The 6,000-nt window shown below is 29.0% G+C and overlaps 1 protein-coding gene across 1 annotated transcript in view; it reads right to left on the bottom strand.

The window, feature by feature from the left end:
- Positions 1-282: 282 nt before the first annotated feature.
- The window catches only part of LOC127085488 (GDSL esterase/lipase At1g29670), a 31,559-nt gene continuing 25,841 nt past the window's right edge, over positions 283-6,000 (bottom strand). Inside the window, exon 6 of the mRNA XM_051026004.1 lies at positions 283-721. The gene's annotated coding sequence lies outside the window, so the exon portion shown is untranslated. The remainder of the gene's footprint in view (positions 722-6,000) is intronic.

The raw sequence follows: 6,000 nt of genomic DNA, 5'->3' as shown, positions 1-6,000 counted from the left end.
AGTCGTCCTCTGTGCGAGCGTTGCTTATTCTTTAAGGCGGCGTTTTTTATAGTTCTTTGGCCATACTTTTCTAAAACGTCTTCTAAACTATAGAAAATGAGACATACTTTCCGAGGCATCTTATGTGGCATTTAAAAAATATTGTTATCACTTGCAATGACTACAAAATATTCCCTAAAAGAGGTAAAGTGAGAAACCTATATGGCAACGATTTTCGCATGTTGTCATTTCTTACAACAATTATAAATTGTTCCATAAAAGTGAAACAATAAGAACACTTGGTAAATATATTTATATGTTACCAGGAATATTCTTTACCATATTATTCCTAAAACAAACAATTCAAATAATGATTTCATCAATCCTAAGTTGGAAATACCACAAAAGTTGTATTAATAAAAACTTCATGCATTAACTCATACACAGAGTAGACACAAAATATCTAACATTACGTAATACTATAAGTTTAATACTTAGTAATATAAATTTAGAAAAATGACAAAATATAGATTTTCTTTAAGTTTTATTTTTAATACAAGTCTAAAACAACATCATCTAACTCATTTAAGTTTATCGAACTCACTGTCAACTTTGTCACCCTCTTCATTACAGATATTGTCCTCTTAAAGTTCAACACATAATATTTCCCATCACTTGCATCACACTCTTTAAATCTCTCACTTACGCCACCATTCTCTTCATCATAATCATTGATACCTTGCTGCATAAGAACATGAAAATAAAATACAAGTAAACAAAATCGGTCAAGACAGTTCTTACAAAAATCCAAGACAAACAAAATTAACTATTACCATTTTTTTAACTGCAAATGTAATATTAACAAGATAATGTATAAAGAGGATATCAAATTAATACAAGAGAAAGCACCAGACTAAAGAAACATAAGATCAAAATAAAACCCAACAACTATGTGTTGTAACAATTTTCATATAGTATTGTTCACTGGTTGTCATTTGACAACGGTCATGGGTTTTTCTCTGATTTTAGAATTTTCACATTAATCTCTTATGTTGTTATTGTGTTCCTCTTTTTCTCTATGTTTTGTTTGTTTTTTTCCAACATACTTAAGAGTTTATTATAAAAAATTAAATAATAATGCCTAAGCAAGCCACAAATTGGATTTTTGAACAACTCAAAGACAATAATCTCTACCGTCTACATCATAACAAAATTAGTGATCCAACTTCTTAATAATATATGTGTGGTCGCCAGAAACTGGTAACCAATTGGCTTTGCTGCATATAAATTTAATATAAATGAAATATGTGGCAAGGTTTTGAATGATCAACTTTAACCAATAAAATAATGTTTTTGAGGCGTGAAATAATGCATTGAAATTATTGATGTAATTAGCTTTCTTTAAGCACTAATGATATTGAAGATTATCTTCACATCTCCATTTTCACCAACTATACCCTAACAATTAAAGATAACAAATTGTTAGTTGATAATTAACACTACATTCTAACTCTGCCCAGAAACATACACAATATATAGTGTTGAATGTGAGTAAGTACATGGTAGATGAACATAATGATAATGTATTATGATTCAAGAATGCATGACATGTATATATATGCATTTGTCATATAATCTCTTGTTTCATCCTCCTAAGCTTCCAACAAATAGTATATTAATTTACTTCTTGTTATATAAAAAATTGATTAATGTATCCATGTGGCTAAATGTTATTGCTAGTAAAGCTTAATTTTGAAAAGTTAAAAAATATGTTAAAAGATTAACAATATACCATAACAATAAAGAGAAAGTAAAAACATAAATAATAAACTTACACAAAAGAACATAGGAAGCTAAAACGACACAAGAATACTCAGTAACCAAGACAGGAATTCAAATTCAATTCATTGAGAAAAAAGAAACTAAAAGTTAATGTATGAAATTCAAACTCATTCAATATATTGATATTGAATTGCACCTGCAATGAGTTAATTTTTAGTTTTTCAAAAAAATTATATAATAAATATGTATGAGTTTAATAAGTAGTTTGTGTTTGCCTTGTCATTTATAAGTATATAATCTTAAAATTTTAAATTTCTTTGGTGAATGTTTTTATTTTAATAATTTTATCTTTTGGAGGAATGGTTAAATAAAATGTTGTGATATTTGGAGGAAAGCTGTCATATTTTTTTGTTATTTTAAATTTTTTATGCAACATTTGAAAATGTAATCTTTTATTAAAATAATACAATAATTTAAAATTGTTCCCATAAATATATAAGAGGACATTGATTACTTATTGCCCAAAAAAAGAATATATATGAACGGTTAAAAACCGTGCCCAAAAAGTATTTAAGGGGACATTGATTTGTTATTGTCAAAGATAAATTATAGGAATGATTAAAACTTGCGCCTAAAAGTATTTTAGAGAAATTTTATGTGGCGTTGCGAGAATTGTCTTGGCAACAGATCAAAATTGTTGCCTTATCTTTTTTTAGGAAACAATTTACACTTGTTGCGCAAAAAGTGTTGCAAGAAGAGATAAATGATGTAGTAAAATTCAATAAAATATATCTAGACTTTTATTTTCTCTATTTCCTCCGGTTATGTATTAGGATTCAAATTATAGATTTTAAAATTTCCCTACATCGTATGATTATATATTGTGATGCAAGAATGTATAATTACAAGACTAAAATAAGGATAATCCTAGATTAATCTTATTTCGCTAAATAATAACAAAATTTTACAAATAATTCATATAATATCTATTATCGGAGTACATACTACGAAATACTTGAACATGGTAACAACTATAACAATACATAGATTAAAAGACATGGATAAAGTAAATAATGCAAATAAATATATGTGAATAAAGGAAAGTTTACTATTAGGTTTTCTCACATAATTACTTAACTCTTACAAGTCTCGTGGTTGAGGGGCTCTGTATTTTCATATTTTTTTCACTTAAAACACTTCACCCCTACATGCCTCGCGTTTGGATATTGTGTACCAATATGTCTGTAATAGTATAAGCCCACTTAGCATGAATCAACCTCATCCCTCTAAACATAGATCACATTAACATTTTGAAGAGTACTCAAAAAGGGATGGGAAATCTCATGCCCTCTAAACATAGATCTCGAGTAGGACCAACACATCTAACCTTTATGAAAAAGGGGATAAATTGTGCAACCATGAGGTTAGCTTGACCCTGAGCCAAGAGATGAGATCAGTCTCATTGACTCGGTCATGACTCATGTAATGGTTCCAATTAAATATTTTACACGTTTAAGCTAACCCGTTCATTGAAATAATGATATGACAACCATAGCCAAATAAAAAGACATGACCATTAATGATCATAAACAACCAAAGTCATTATCCATGATTAAAGAGACTTAAGGAGAAAAGAAGCTAATTTATAATGTTGACTAAGTGACTTTAAACACAATAGGGGTGAATTGTATTATATTATTTTTGAAACTTTTTTACAAAAAGATTAATTTTAATTTGGTCAATATTTAGTAGAGAGATGAATTAGGAATTTAAGGGCTTAAGATAAGTGACAATAAAGTAAAAGAGAAGAAATAGAAAAGTGCACACTAAGATTTATAATTGTGCCACCTACTCCAATCCCCAATAATTTTCTCTTCATATTTCACAACCAACTTAAGTTTTTATCACAGGATCAGTCCACAACTTTCTTAAACCAAACTTTTACTCAGACTCAAATTACATAATTTTTAAAAATTATAATATTACAAGAAAATAAGAATATTAATTCAAAGATGCTAAATAAGTTTAAGGTGCTTCTAGCAATAGTGTTACACTTCTTCAATGACATGAAATAAGTCAATCATATTTGACTAAACAATCTATTTACACCGACATCTATCCCTAGCGTATTCTTGCAATTATCATCTACGTACATAGTAACTATTATTCTCCTTTTACAAAGAACATCAAATTTCTTCATATGTTCATCATTAGTAAAAACAATGACATAATAATTAACATGAGTGTAACCATTTATTTGGACGTCCTTGTCCTCTTATGTGCCTTTTAAGCTTTGGCCTTGAGAAAAATGAAATTCTTTAGTTTTTGGAGGTGATTAATATTGGTAAAGATGGAGGTGTATTGTGATGATGAAGTTTTTCCACTCTTATTAGGCCCATTTTCTTTCTTTTCTTTACACTTTTTATTCTTCAAATGATTTCTCGCTGTCCGAAACAGTGACACTAAATTGCATGTTAAGATGTGAGTTAGGTTATTTTGGGAGTACATTGGTAGTTCTAGTGATAGAATTCATTGGCATGTCCATTAAGTCTACCACAGAATCTACTAGCCAAAGAGTCTCATCCAATAATAGTTTAGGAGGTTGCATAAAATTCTTCAACATATTACTTTGGGTATGGTGGTTTAGAATTGGATTCTTGTAAAGAAAATTTAGGTGGTCACTCAACCATGTCTTAAAAGTATTTAAGTAACTAATTCACCCTTGAGGATTGTGAATGTAATTAACATGTTTAATGGTGAGGCCTTCTAATTTTTCACTAAAAAAATTAAATTTAATCGCATGGATTTTTTATAAACCGACAAGAAATGAAGCTCCAGTTTTGAGTTTGACTCACAGCTCCTACAATTTCGTATTTTATTAAGAATCAAAATGACGTTCTTATTTAATTTAATTTATTCAACTGAAAGAAAATGTTGCTCATTTTTTTACTTAATTACAATAGAACTCAGATTTAATATTGATGCTTGGTGTCAACCGAAATATAAATGTAGACATATGACTCCACATACAAGAGGGGGTGAGAGGTTGAATTGTGGATTTTAGAAAAGCTTGAGTTTGAAAAACTTTTTGGATCATTTTCAAAGTTTAAATTCATTTAAAAAGATTTTAGATATAAGCAGCGGACATTAAACATGCAGAAAGTAAAATGCGGAAATTTAAAGAGTTAAGGGATATAAAGAAGACACCAGGAATTATATAGGTTTAGCAAAAAAGACTTAGTCATGTTCCCAAGATTGATCTTGAGAGTGTCCAATAAGCTTATGAGTTTTTAGTAATTTGAACTCTCGAACCTCCTTATACAAGAAAAATGAAGTTTCTGACTTACTTCCAACCAAAAAACGAACAAGAAGAGAAACAGTGAGTCTTCCTTCCAAATGAGGTTAGCTTTAGATCCAAAATGGCGACTTAGTAATTAAATCCCCAAATCAAATATCTTAGAGATTTTAGCTTCGAACTCAAATAAAAAAAATTTAGATGGATAACTTATTGAAACAAGGTCAAAAATGTTTCCGGGTGAATTTACTATTCTACCCTTTCAGAATTACAATGATACCTCACTTGAAAAAGAAATTTATCGAAAGCACTACAACTAAAATTTTTAAGTGAGAGAAAGTAACCAAATATTTTTAGAGAGAGTGGTGAGTGAGATATGAGAGCTCACAATTCTTAATGTTAAAATATGAGAGAAGAATCTTTTATTTGTAGGCTAGAGGGTGACATGAAAAAGGAAATTTTTTTGGCCAACTTTAATGATCCAATCGATTGGCATCTGCACCAATTGATAAGTAGCCATATAAATAATTGTTTAGTAGATTTAAAATAAAATAAAATATATATAGTCATTTTCATCCATTAAGGCACTGTCCTAAATGATTATGTTATATTCGCACTACTTCAATGATTGGGTATAAGTTCCAATTGATTGACCTGTACAAAAAATTGTCCATAACTTTTCTGACAATTCCCAATTCTACTGGAACAACTTCAAAACACTTTTAGAAATATTTCTTTGATAGAAACACATTTTAAAACTTGTTTTAGTGAGTGTGTGATTAGTTGTATAACTTTATGATAAAACTTTTTGCTTTTACAATATTGTCCACTCAGACACGACATGTAGATCTTTCACACACTTTAAGACTTGTAAGGTACTTCATTCATATAGACATTTAATTAAACTTTACTTGCTGATAAGGATTGAGTTATATTCCATTTAG

Source organism: Lathyrus oleraceus, chromosome 5 (assembly GCF_024323335.1).
Source record: "Lathyrus oleraceus cultivar Zhongwan6 chromosome 5, CAAS_Psat_ZW6_1.0, whole genome shotgun sequence".
Taxonomy (NCBI): Eukaryota; Viridiplantae; Streptophyta; class Magnoliopsida; order Fabales; family Fabaceae; genus Lathyrus; species Lathyrus oleraceus.
This window is presented reverse-complemented; position numbering and strand designations above follow the sequence as displayed.